Raw genomic sequence first — 12,111 nt, forward strand, 5'->3', positions numbered from 1 at the left:
CGGGGCTACCCTCGCTCGGCGCCCTCGCGCCCGGCCCGCTCCCGGGTCCCGCCGTCCGCGAAGGCAGCCCGACGTGCCCTTCACAGCCACCTCTGCCCACTGCGGTCACCGAGGGGCCGGAGGCGCCACTGGCCTTTCTCCGAGGCACTCGCTACTCCCGCTGCATTCCCCCCATTTCTCTGGACTCCAGGGATGCTTGGGGGACGAGACAGAGGCGGTCCCTTCTGCCACGAAAGCCCCCGCTTGCAGACCGTTGGAACCGAGAGTCTCCTGGCGCAGAAGAGAAAGAGCTACCACGTGGGATCATTGCTGTGAGAGAAACAGGCTTCTATACAGGACAAGCCCATTTCAGACCGGGCCACCTCGGCCCTGTTGTCTCCGCCACACATCCCACTCCTGTCTCCGTGCGGGGACCTGGACATAATCTCCTATTTCGGTCTCTTTGAAGGTATATGCTGGGCACCTCACCCCACCAGGCGGGCGCCCTGCCCCAGACCTGGCATTCCTCTGCCTGGCTGCTGCTGGCTGGAGGCACGATGGACTCCCGAGGCGCTGCTCCCGCGGACCTTTGGACTCTCTGGGGGTGGGAGGAGCCCTCCCAGCGTTGGAACTTGTAGTTCCCCTCCCGCTTTCCACAATGTTACAACACAGTAGTTCATTCCATAAATGTTTTAGCAACTCTTTTATGTCAAAATCTGCTTCAGATTCAGAGAGAGAGGAAGAAGCACAATGCCTGCTTCAGCATCCAAGTCTGGCGGAAGTCAGTCGCCTGGGCCGAGGGCCGCCAGGCGTAGGTGGCACTGGAAGCAGCGAGGACTCCTCAGTAGCTCCTCAACAGCTCACAGTCTACAATAGACTTAACTGCTTGAAATCATCTCCCGGTCCCTCATTACCTATACGATGAAATTCAAGCTCCGTAGCACAATCTAGAGGCCCTTCCCTAGTTTAGAGGTTGCCTTCCTCACCAGCTTCAACTGCCTCTCCTTCCTCCCTGGAACTCGCCAGGCTAGCGAATCCAGAGCAAATCTGTGCTTTCCCTAAAATGTCTTTCTCTCCCAGCCAACTAGGCCTTAGATTTTAGGCCTGTCTGGTACCTCAGAAGTACCTACTCAGGTCAAACAACCCTGCCTCACTTAGTGACCTCTGAAGAGTTACCGTGCTGCCTCGTCATTACCTACAGATAGGCCCGTTTTCTCTGGACCAGTGTAGTGACGAGGAGGGTTTCTAGAACAGCTGGGTTTGAAGCATGGCTCCATATCCTGGATCTAGGGCTGCTTCTATAACCTGTTTCTCTTTCCTTGTTTGTAAAGTGGAGGTGATAGTAGTACCTCTCCTCACAGGACTGCATTATGTTAAATGATACATGTATGGAATTTATGTGTACATATTACACAGGTAACAATAACAACCGACGGTGATATCACAACAAGCCCTGCTCAAACTATGTCAAGTGATTTAACTATTGATCTTCACAATAGCCCTGTGAAGCTGATGCTGTTTATCATCAACATTCTCATTGTGCAAATGAGGAAACCGAGTCACAGAGGACCTGAGTGACTTTCCAAGGTCACCCTGCCGGTCAGGAATGGTGCAAGGAATTGAACCCAAGCTGTCTGGTTGCAGAGATTACACTATGCTGTGGTGCCTCTCCGGAGGAGCTCTGGAAACGCCATTGTCTTCATCAACAAGAACAGATCTCAGGCCAATGTCTACTGCACAGAGGAAATGCAAGTACTCAAATAGCTGTGCACCGAGGATGATCTTCCTATCTCTCCGGCTCTCGTACTAAACTTCTAGCAGCCCATCTGCTTCCAGTCTGCTGACTTAAGCTGAGAAACCACCTCCCCCCCCACCCCACCCCCACCACAGAATGTTGCCTCTTAATCACTCTTACTGCACACACATCTTCTGGAAGGTTCATAGGCAGGTTAGTTTGCTCAGCATGTAGTAACTGAGCACCCACCGAGGGCACAATCAGAATGGTGGAAATTGGAATTCCTATGGCTTTCCATGCAGTGAAGCCTCCTGAAGAGACCCCTGAACTGCAAGCAGGCAGATGGCCAGCGAGAGATGTGGGTCCTAACTGGTGCTCAAAAATAATCTGCCACTTCTCCGTTTACCCTTTTCATTCATTCATTTTTAAAAAGATTTTATTTATTTATTCATGAGAGGCACAGAGACACAAGCAGAGGGAGAAGTAGGCTCCTCACAGGGAGCCCGATGTGGGACTCGATCCCAGGACCCTGAGATCACAACCTGAGCTGAAGGTGGATGCTCAACTGCTGAGCTACCCAGGTGTCTCTCAGTCATTCATTCTTATAGCAAATGAGTATTGAGTACACACTCAGTGTCACACTCATAGGCGTAGAGACACAGCATTTAGTAAGGCAAACACTGTTCCTGGTCTCCTGGGTTTTTCAGTCTCATGAGATAACAACCAAGTAAGTATTTTCAGAGAATTTCTAAGAAGAAACAAAGCAGGATGATGTAATAGGGTTACTTGGAGATTATGGGTCGCTACAGGAGATCTCTTTCAAGAGGTAACCCTGGAATGGGACCTGAATGGATAGAAAGAATATGCACATGTAAAGCTGGAGACAGAATGTTCTCCATGGAGAGAGTATGTGTGAAGGCTCTGGAGTGTGAGCAAGCTTGATGTGTTCCAGAAATGGGACCAGGGTGACTGGAGCTTGGGGTGAGGGAGGAGCGGTAGTCGGTTTGCCTTTGGTTAAGTCATTTCCTGTCTTTGAGGTTCAATTTTTTCATCCGCAAAATGGGGGTAAATTTGTGTGTTAGTGTCTAGTTTGGGCAGAAAGCACCCTAGGTATTTCAAGCAGAAGGAATTTAACACAGGGCAATATTTACAGAGATGTTGCAAGGGCAGGAGAAGCAAGGGGACAATGAGGACGCCCACAGCCTCGTAAGTAGAGGGAACAGCTGTGGCCCAAAGACTGGAGGAGCAAAAGAAAATGTAGTGTTTCCCAGAACCAGGATCCTCGCTTGCTTGAGCAGAAGCTGAGAGCCACACTCCTGGGGATGCTGCTGACACAGCTGCTGTCACCACTGTGGCCTGTGGTGCCACAGAATCCTGGACTGGGGTGGCTTCTCCCTCCTTCCTGTCGTCTGAACCTCTGCCAATGCCTCCTATAAGCAGAGTCACCTGATAGGGGAGTCTGGGAAATGTGGTTTGCAGGCTTCCAGTCCAAGCTGCAGAGAAGAGTCTAAAAAGGCAAGTGTGCAATGAAAGCAGCAGACACCACTCACACCTGCTACCATGCACAGCTATTTTGGGGAGGAGAAACGAGTGTGTGTTCAACAAATTACGCCTGCTCGTATGCTTCTTGGCACATAGTAGGCATCCGAGGAGGCAAACAAAGACATTTTTGTATAATGTTTTTTACACAAAGGTTTGTACTTACAATGTTTTTTAAGATTTTATTTATTTATTCATGAGAGACACAGAGAGGCAGAGACACAGGCAGAGGGAGAAGCAGGCCCCATGCAGGGAGCCCGATGCAGAAATCAACCCCAGGACTCCAGGATCACAACCTGAGCCAAAGGCAGAGGCTCAACCACTGAGCTCCCCAGGCGTCCCCCAATACCTATTCCTTAACAGCTTCCAGAGATGTTGCTTGTATCTTTCTTATGTGTCTTTTGTGGATAACCCAGACATAGGCAAATGTATACATCTACTAACAATGGCTGTTTTCTTTCACTCATGGGGCACACGCTGTACACACACGGCTCTGTGACTTGTTTTCAGTTCACTGCATCTTGGAGATCACTCTGCGCACACGCTGGGCTTAACCGTGCTTGGCATCCCGTGTTTGGGTATGCCATGATTCTATTAGCCAGCCTCCCAGTAGTCTTTTACTGTTTCAAAGAGGGCTGCAATACGTGTGCTTGCACAACTTCCTGGTGCCCGTGTGCAAACCTTCCTGTGGGATAATTTCCTAAAAACAACTTGCTGGGTCAAAGGTATGGGGTGCTCATCGCTTTGGTAAATCTCCCCGAATGGCCCTGTACTCCCACCAGCAGGGTCTGTTTTCCCACAGCTTCACCAGCAGTTTTCACAACATCCCTACCGAGACCTGGACATACAGAGACAGAGATGAGCGTCCCTGTTGCTCAGAGCCATGCCCTGTCTAGCTCCTGACCCCCAGACTCCATGAGCAGACAAAAATGGCTGTTGTCGTATGCTACTGTGTTTTGAGGTGGCATGTGACATGGTGGCACACGACGGGAACAAGCTCTCCTAAAATCCTATCCTGGCGAATGCTCTCTCCTCCATGAGACAAAAGCTGGCCTACCAGTGCTCACTGGAGCAGAAGCCCAGTCATTACCCAGTGGCAACCAGCCAGTGTCCTTCCAGGACGCTCCTGGGGCCTCCATCCTCCCACCTATCAGCACTCCACCTCAGACACAGAAAAGGCCCTGGTCTGTGTACAAACCGCAGTACTAAGGAAACACAAGCAGGTGCCTGTGAAGATCAACCAGTTGCCACGGTTTCCCGACACGAGTCTGGGAAAGGCACAGATTGCCCCTACTTTATCTTCATGCCCTCCTCGCTGAAGACCCATCACCGTCAGCATGAGTAGTGAGGCCGCTCAGCAGTCCTAGAGATTCGTGCGAGGTGTGTTACTCAGTTACGTGTCACCAGACCCTTGCTGAGTACCTGCTCCATGCCAGGTTGTGCAAAAACCTGGGTGACAGAGGAGGATGTCGACAAGGTTCCTGCCTTTCCTTAGCCCACTTGGCCAGCCCCGGATCCAGGGCTGAGGGGTTAGCGAAGGGTGATATGGGAGTCCCAGTTTCAATATGAGGAACTCCTGGACAAACTAGGCCAACATGGTTTGATGATAATAGTGCCTTTTTATAGTTCATTTTATAGCAGGCGCCTCCCTCAGGAGCGTGAAGCAGGGGAGACACTTACTCATAGGTCAGTGGCACAAGCTGGCTGGGGTTGGGGACCCGCAGGGGAAGTAGAGCGATTTTGGAGCTTCACGGGACATTAAAACACAGTCTCCAATCATTTGCTGGGGCTGCCGGAACAAAGTCCCACAGACTGGGGGGCCTAAGCAACAGACATTTCTCTTTTCATGATTTTAGGAGCTAGAAGTTTGAGATCACGTGCTAGGGGGCTGGTTTCTCTGAGGCCTCTCTCCTTGGCCTGCAGATAGCCGCATTCTCGCTGTGTCCTCACATGTCTCCCTGTGTACACACACAACCCTGGTGTCTCCTTGTGTGTCCAGACTCCTCTAACGAAGTCTTCGGTCAGGTTGGATCAGGAGCCTCCCATCTGACCTCATTTCATCCTACTCACCTCTTTAAAGACTACCTCCAAATACAGCCACATTCTGAGATACTGGACTTCATCATACGAATTTTGGAGGGACACAACTCTGCCCAGAGCCCCGTTGCCCAGTTTGAACCATGGCCACCAAATGTAGAAAGCCTCTGTGCTCTGTGATGGTGACCATCGCCAACATCCAGCCTAAAAGGAGTTGGAGATCAGAGGACAGATTGATTTGAGACAAGGACATGTGGGGTGACCACACTTGCTCTGGGTCCCCTAGGTTGGGAAGCTGCGCTGACAACCAAGGGGGTAGGACTTGGAGAGAGGGCCAAGCTGGTGCTTGGGCCAGGTACATTCCCCACCTGGACAGGAGGAGATGGGAGAAGGGATCTGACACCATTTTAAATGCTGTCCTGCCCCAGGGAATGCCTGGAGAGATGAGGGGACCCCACCGAGAGGATGGGTCACCATATCCCTAGGGGTTCAAAGAAGAACCGGAGAGCCAGCTATCACAGGAAGTGGAATTAGAAGTGCCTGGCCATGGGATGCCTGGGTGACTCAGCGGTTTGGTGACTGCCTTCGGCCCAGGGCGTGATCCTGGAGTCCCAGGATCGAGTCCCACATCAGGCTCCCTGTGTGGAGCCTGCTTCTCCCTCTTCCTGTGTCTCTCTCTGCCTCTCTCTCTCTCTCTGTCTCTCATGAATAAATAAATAAAATCTTAAAAAAAAAAAGTGCCTGGCCATAGGCCTCTGCAGGAAGCACAAACGTGACCATCAAATGTCGTATGTAAACAGATGCTTGAACCCCCATGCTCTCAGCAGCAATAATACACAATCACCAAAAGATGGAAAAACCCAAATGTCCGTCCATGGATGAGCAGATAAACAAAACAGGGTCCATCCACACAATGGAACATTACTTGGCCATAAAAAATGAAGTACTGACACGTGCTACGACATGGATAACGTTGACAATACGCTGAGTGAAAGACGCTACACTGTATGATTCCATGTATGTGAAATGCCCACATCGACAAATCTACAGAGACATAAAGTAGATTTGTAGTTGCGGGAGGCAGGAGAGGAGTGTTGGGGGAGGCAGATGAATCAGACTGCTAATGTGCCAGGTTTCTTTTGGGGATGAAGAAAATGTTTTGGAATTATGTAGACGTGATGATTGGCATTTGTACCAGATCTTTAGGCCACTCTTAATATTGCTCTTTGAATGGGTTCACTCTTTGAACTCTGAAATATATTTATTTAAAGGAGAAACTCTGTATGACTATCTGAATCGAATCCCTGTATTGCATGTAGGATCCTGCAAAAATAAATACAATGAAAAGAAACCCCAAAAAAGGTTATTAAATTCTGGTAAGATGTCACTCCCCTAAAGCTCCCAGGAAAAAGAAAGCACTTGCCCTCGAGGTGAGGGGTTGCCATTTACTCTGGGCTCTGCACCGCCCAGGATCATCTTGCCCGCCAGCGGCCTCTGAAGAAAGATTGCCTCACACTCTGAGTAAGGAGGACTCCCCAAATCCCAGTGGGGGGCATGGGGGATTTTTTTCTCTGTCTCTCCATCCAGGCCTGAAAACACAGGCTCCTTGTTCATACTCCCGGAACCTGCAAATGGACTGGGTAGCTCCTCACACAGAGAGGGGCTTGGGGACACTCTGTGAAATGTCCAGGCCCAGGAGGTGGGAGATCTGGGTTTGAGTCCCGACTCCAGCACCAAGCCAACTAGGGGACTTCACTGTTCATTCATTCAACAAATATGTTCCAGTCACTGTGCCGCAGCCGGGGTTTAGCAGTGAGCACAAGTGTAGTCCTGCTTTGGGGGCTTTTATTTCAGTGACAAGAGTTGGTCAACAAGCAAGAAAACTCCAAGGAGTGATAAAGGACCAGAATAAGATGGGGCAGCGAGGTAAAGAGTGCCCAGGGAGGCAACGTTAGATGGAGATGTCAAGACAGGCAGCACCCACCTTTCCTCTTGCCTAGAATATGGCTGTGATACCTGGAGGTAAGAAGGGAGGTAAGAAGCCATTTTGTGACCATGAAACAACAAGCAGGAGGACAACAGCCAACATACTAAGGAGATGCAGAAGGAGGATGAAAAGAGCCTGGGCCTTCAGTGACATCATAGTACCGCCACACAAGCCCTGGACCTTCATCCTCTGGACTTTGTAATACATAGGACCAATGAAATGCCACTGAGAGTTGGGTTTTCCTAGCAGCTGAACATCTGTCTAATTAAAACCGATCTAAGTGACAAGGAAGGTGAAATTATGGTAATATTGGAGGAAGACAATTCCAGAAGGTGGGAACAGAAGTGCAAAGGCCTGAGGCAGGAACACGCTTGAGGGAGTTGAAGACCAGAAACCGGGTCAGTACTGCTGAAGTGTAACGAACCTGAGGGACATGGGCGAGCAGGGACTACTTCAGGTCCCTCGGCTTGGACCCTTCATGCAGTGGGAGGGCACTGGAGCGTTTGGAGCAGGACAAAGCCATGGTCTGAGGTTTTAGGAAGATCTTTCTGGCTACTGTGTGAAGAGCAGCCCAGAGGGCACGGGAGAGCTGCCGGGAGACCAGAAGATCAGGTGAGGGGCAGGGCCCTAGCCTAGGCTGGCTGCAGGGGAGATGGAATCTGGGGGCCATGTATAGACACACATGTGCACACGCACCTCAACACATAGGGCCCTCTTCCACCCAGACAGACCCCAGTTGGAGTCCTGACCCTGCCACTGTCAGCTGTGGACTCTGGGACAGAGTGAACACCTCACACTTACCCATTTCTCGATCTTGCTCCCCCTGTTCTGTTCCAGGACACCTAGGATCTGCCCCAACCTCCTAAGCCGCCTTCCTACACCCAACCTTCACCTTGCAATCCTCTGTCCACACTCCAGCCACCATAATTCCTTTAAAACAAATACGAACATGGCACTTTTCTGCTTACGAGCCATCGATGAGTCCCTATAAGCCTCAGTCACAAGTCTAAATGCTGACCGGGCCTGTGTGTGTGTGTGTGTGTGTGTGTGTGTGTGTGTGTGTGTTAAGCTGATGTGAGTCTAACAAATAGACCGGACAATGCTTCAGAGATGAGAGGCAATGCTGGGTTCTCCCTCCCAGGAGTCTGCCACTTCCTGAAGGTGAGGGAGAGGTGGGGTAGGGGAGACACCATCCTCCGAAAGCCTCTGTGCACTTCTGCTGCCCATTAATGACCAGGGACACTGGGAGATGCCATCTGTCTAGGAAGGACAGGAAATGGAGTTTTGGTGACTTACTGAGTCCCTGCAACAATCTGTCCTCTGACAACCAAATAGCAGTGCTCTGCCTTCTTCACAGGCACCCTCACCAGACGGACACCCCCCCACACACACCCCATTCCTGTTTGAGGTCCTCTGTCTCTTAGAGATGCAGCATGTTCCCCACCAGCAGCAGCCAGGGAGCTAGAAGGAAAATCCAAATGACTGCCCACTCCAAGCCAGAATGAAATGGTGGGACGGGCACAGGATCAAAGTTGGTGAAACTCTCATCAGAAGAAGGGAGAGCAGGAGCATGGGTCCCAGGTGGCTGCACTGGGCCAGCGACAACGGGATCCTGAGAGGCAGGTGTTGTGGGGCCTGGACTCCACTCTCTGGGAGGACTGTACTCACGTCCTGTTTCCTCCATGACCACCTCTGAGGAGGGCTCTGCACACTTTCTGCAGCTGGCCCACATGGGCCTGGCTTTGGGGCGAGGCCACCGGTTCTTGGCTTTGTTGGCCGCATAATTCCCTCTGAAATTTAGGGACCTTCCCTGTCAGGAAGTTCTGGAGGACTGAGCCTGACACTCTTGCCTAATGTGGCTTTCAAGAGGCTCCATCTCTTTGCTTTCTAATGACTTGTCTGTCTCTGCCTCAGTTTACTGATGCTTAACCTCCCAAGCAGCTCAGACAACTAGCTGGCGGGCCCAGCAGATCCTGCGTCTGATCTTGCCGGGCAGCCAAGGCTTTGTCTACAGAATCGAGACAGTTGTGATGGGCCGCTGCTGCTTCAAACATTTTCAGTTCGAGTCCCTGCTAGTTGTGGCCGGTAGCAGTTGCCTTCGCCAGCACTGGGGGTGGGAGTGGGGGTGGTGTACCCCTTCCACCCCCGGCCTACCGTCTGCAGGCCATCTCCTCTGTTGCACACCCCTTCCTCACCCCTTGCTGCAAACTGAAGGAGGCACCAGCTCACGTTGCTGTCAGCTTGTCTCGGATTGCTCTGGGAGCCGCAGGCTTAGTAGGAGCCTGCTCTGTTTCCCTACGCGGCGTGGATCTCCAACTTTCCACTCTGCAGTATCTATGTCCGTGTCCCCCGCCGCCTCACCGCCAAGACAGCGCTACAAATACCAGATTTTAAGGAACAGAAGCACCCTAGAGTTAGTGCACTGTCTGTTGTAACATACATACCCCCAAAGGCAGAATGCTTAAAACATTGTAGGCCTGGATTCCTCGCTCATGGAACAAGCCAAAAGAAGGGTTTGTTTTTGGCAGGGGGTTGTGTCCATGCCGCAGCTCAGGGACCTGTGTTCCTTACCAGTAGATTCACAACCCCCAGAGCCTTGCCATGGACAGCACCCAGCAGTGGATGGGAAAGACGGGGCCCAGAAACAGCCCACCTCACTTTTACACATGTTCCATTGGCAAGGACTCAGACCCGGGGCACGCCAGCTGTGAGGAGGCTGCTAGTTCCAGCTGTGCGTCCATGAGTGGCAACAGCTACGGCTGTGGGCAGCCTCTACACACCTCAAGGCTCCCCATCACCTGGCTCTGCTCTCCTCTCCACGCTTGTTTCCTGACTCTCTTGCTTTCAGACACATGCAAGGTCAAGAGGTGCCGTCAGCTGCCTCACTGCTGGGCCTTCACTTGTGCTGTGTAGTCTACCCAGAGCTTTCGTTCCCATTACTGTTCCATCCACTTATCTACCTGTCCATCTGTCTGTCCATTGATCCAACAAGTATAGTTGAGCTTTAAATCTGTGCCAGGCACTGATCTGATCTGGGGATATTGAAATGAGCAAAATGGAAAACGAACAAACTACTGCCTTCATGGGGCTTGTACTCTAGCAGTGAGATGCAGACAACACATAATAAATAAGCTAACATAAATCCATTAGATAATATGTAAGAAGAAAGCAAAGATTAAAAAACTAGAGCAGAGTAAGGGAATCAGGAGGGGTGGGTAGCAACTTAAAGGCAGGGTGGGATCTGGGAAAGGTGACCTCAGTGAGTAGTGATAGTTGGGTACACACCTGAAGGAGGCCATGGAGGGAGACCCAAGGATGACTGGGAGAAGAGCATCCTGCGCTGATAGAACAGCACGTGTAAAGGCTCTGGGGTGGAGGTGACCTCACGGGTATGAGGAACAGCAGGAAGGCCTGTGTGGCTAGAGTGGTGTGAGCTGAGGTCAGAGGCCATGAGGACCATTTCATATGGGGCCTGTGTGCTGATTCCCATTAAAAGCCCACCTACCTTTTAGCTTTCAATCTAGATATTCCTTCCTCAAGAGAGCCTTCCAGGGCCCTCTGCATTGGGGTGGGCGCCTTGCCTGTGTACACCAGTAGCCCTGTCACAGTCTTCTTACTGGGTGCAGGGTCCCCTGAAGATGGAGCTCCATCTGCCTTGGTCACCCCTATATCTTCACTGAATACATAATGGGTACTGCACGGGGCAATGGGATTGGCCTTCTGAACTGCAGGGTCTCCACACGTAGGAGGAAGACTCTCCCTTCACAGCCAGCTTGGGAAATTTGAATGACCTAGTTCATACCTTTAATTGGCCTGTTGGTCTTAGCAGATAAAACACTGGTAAATTCTTTTCTCCCCGACTCTCCTTATTCTAAATTCCAGAATAACCATGGAGAGGCTTATTCACATTCCATTTCAGCATCTTTCCACATCTAACATGTGACTTCATCGTGAAGTGCCTTTTTTTTTTGTTCTTTTAAAGATTTTATTCATTTATTCATGAGAGACACACAGAGAGAGGCAGAGACACAGGCAGAGGGAGAAGCAGGCTCCACACAAGGAGCCCTACATGGGACTCGATCCCGGGACCCCAGGATCACACCCTCGGCTGAAGGCAGCGCCAAACCGCTGAGCCACTCGGGCTGCCCGTGAAGTGCCTTTTGATAGAATCCTCTTGAAGGATCCTCCTCTGACCTCATGTGTTCCACCCTCTCCCTAATTCAGAAGATTGCTGAATCTCACCCACAGATCTCCCACCCAAACCTGATTCACGGCCTGCAAGTGTCCCCTTTCACCTACGACAAGCTCAGGACACCCCAGCCCGTGACGCACCAGCATCATGAAGACTGAGTGCCTCCAAACATGAGTTGCCATTCCAACAGCCATTCTGGGTCGGTCTGGCATCGGGAGCAGTCATTCTCGATCAGGCTGGCCAGCTTCAGCCATTGGTGTAGACAGATGGGCATGACATCAGATGTCCTGCCCCTAGATGGCAGGAATATCTCATCCCGACTACTTGTCTGGGGGCATCCACGGATCACACCGGGAAGAGATGCCTGCAAGCCACACTCCGCAGAGCCCTTAGCAGTGGCTGCCCGTTCGCTTCTGCCCGAGGAGGGCAGTGGCACGAGGCTAGGAGACGGTGCGGGCAAGTTTCTGGACCTGGTGGTGTTTTCAGTGGCCATGGCAGCAGCGATGGGTGGGCACATGCACTCCAGGCTTTATCCAGGCAGCGAGGTCCTAGCAGAGGCCCAGTGATCATGGCTTGCTGTGACACTGTGCCCCCACTCGTGTCACAGCAGCTTCCTGCACTTCCCAACGTTTGGGTCACCTT

At 51.5% G+C, this 12,111-nt stretch overlaps 1 long non-coding RNA gene across 4 annotated transcripts; it reads right to left on the minus strand.

Annotated features, from left to right (window-relative positions):
- Positions 1 to 5,959: 5,959 nt before the first annotated feature.
- Positions 5,960 to 11,167, minus strand: LOC102153833. 4 transcript variants are annotated; one of them, XR_005359601.1, is made up of 5 exons: positions 10,783 to 11,073; positions 10,563 to 10,696; positions 9,473 to 9,651; positions 7,702 to 7,866; positions 5,960 to 7,306 (listed from the first exon to the last, which is right to left on the minus strand). It is a non-coding gene; the product is annotated as an uncharacterized LOC102153833 (long non-coding RNA). The 4 variants fall into 4 exon arrangements; XR_005359600.1 differs by lacking the exons at positions 10,563 to 10,696; positions 10,783 to 11,073 and adding an exon at positions 11,080 to 11,167 and having other exon boundaries at positions 5,961 to 7,306; XR_005359599.1 differs by lacking the exon at positions 10,563 to 10,696 and having other exon boundaries at positions 5,961 to 7,306.
- Positions 11,168 to 12,111: the final 944 nt, after the last annotated feature.

This window comes from Canis lupus, chromosome 5 (assembly GCF_011100685.1).
Source record: "Canis lupus familiaris isolate Mischka breed German Shepherd chromosome 5, alternate assembly UU_Cfam_GSD_1.0, whole genome shotgun sequence".
Classification (NCBI taxonomy): domain Eukaryota; kingdom Metazoa; phylum Chordata; class Mammalia; order Carnivora; family Canidae; genus Canis; species Canis lupus.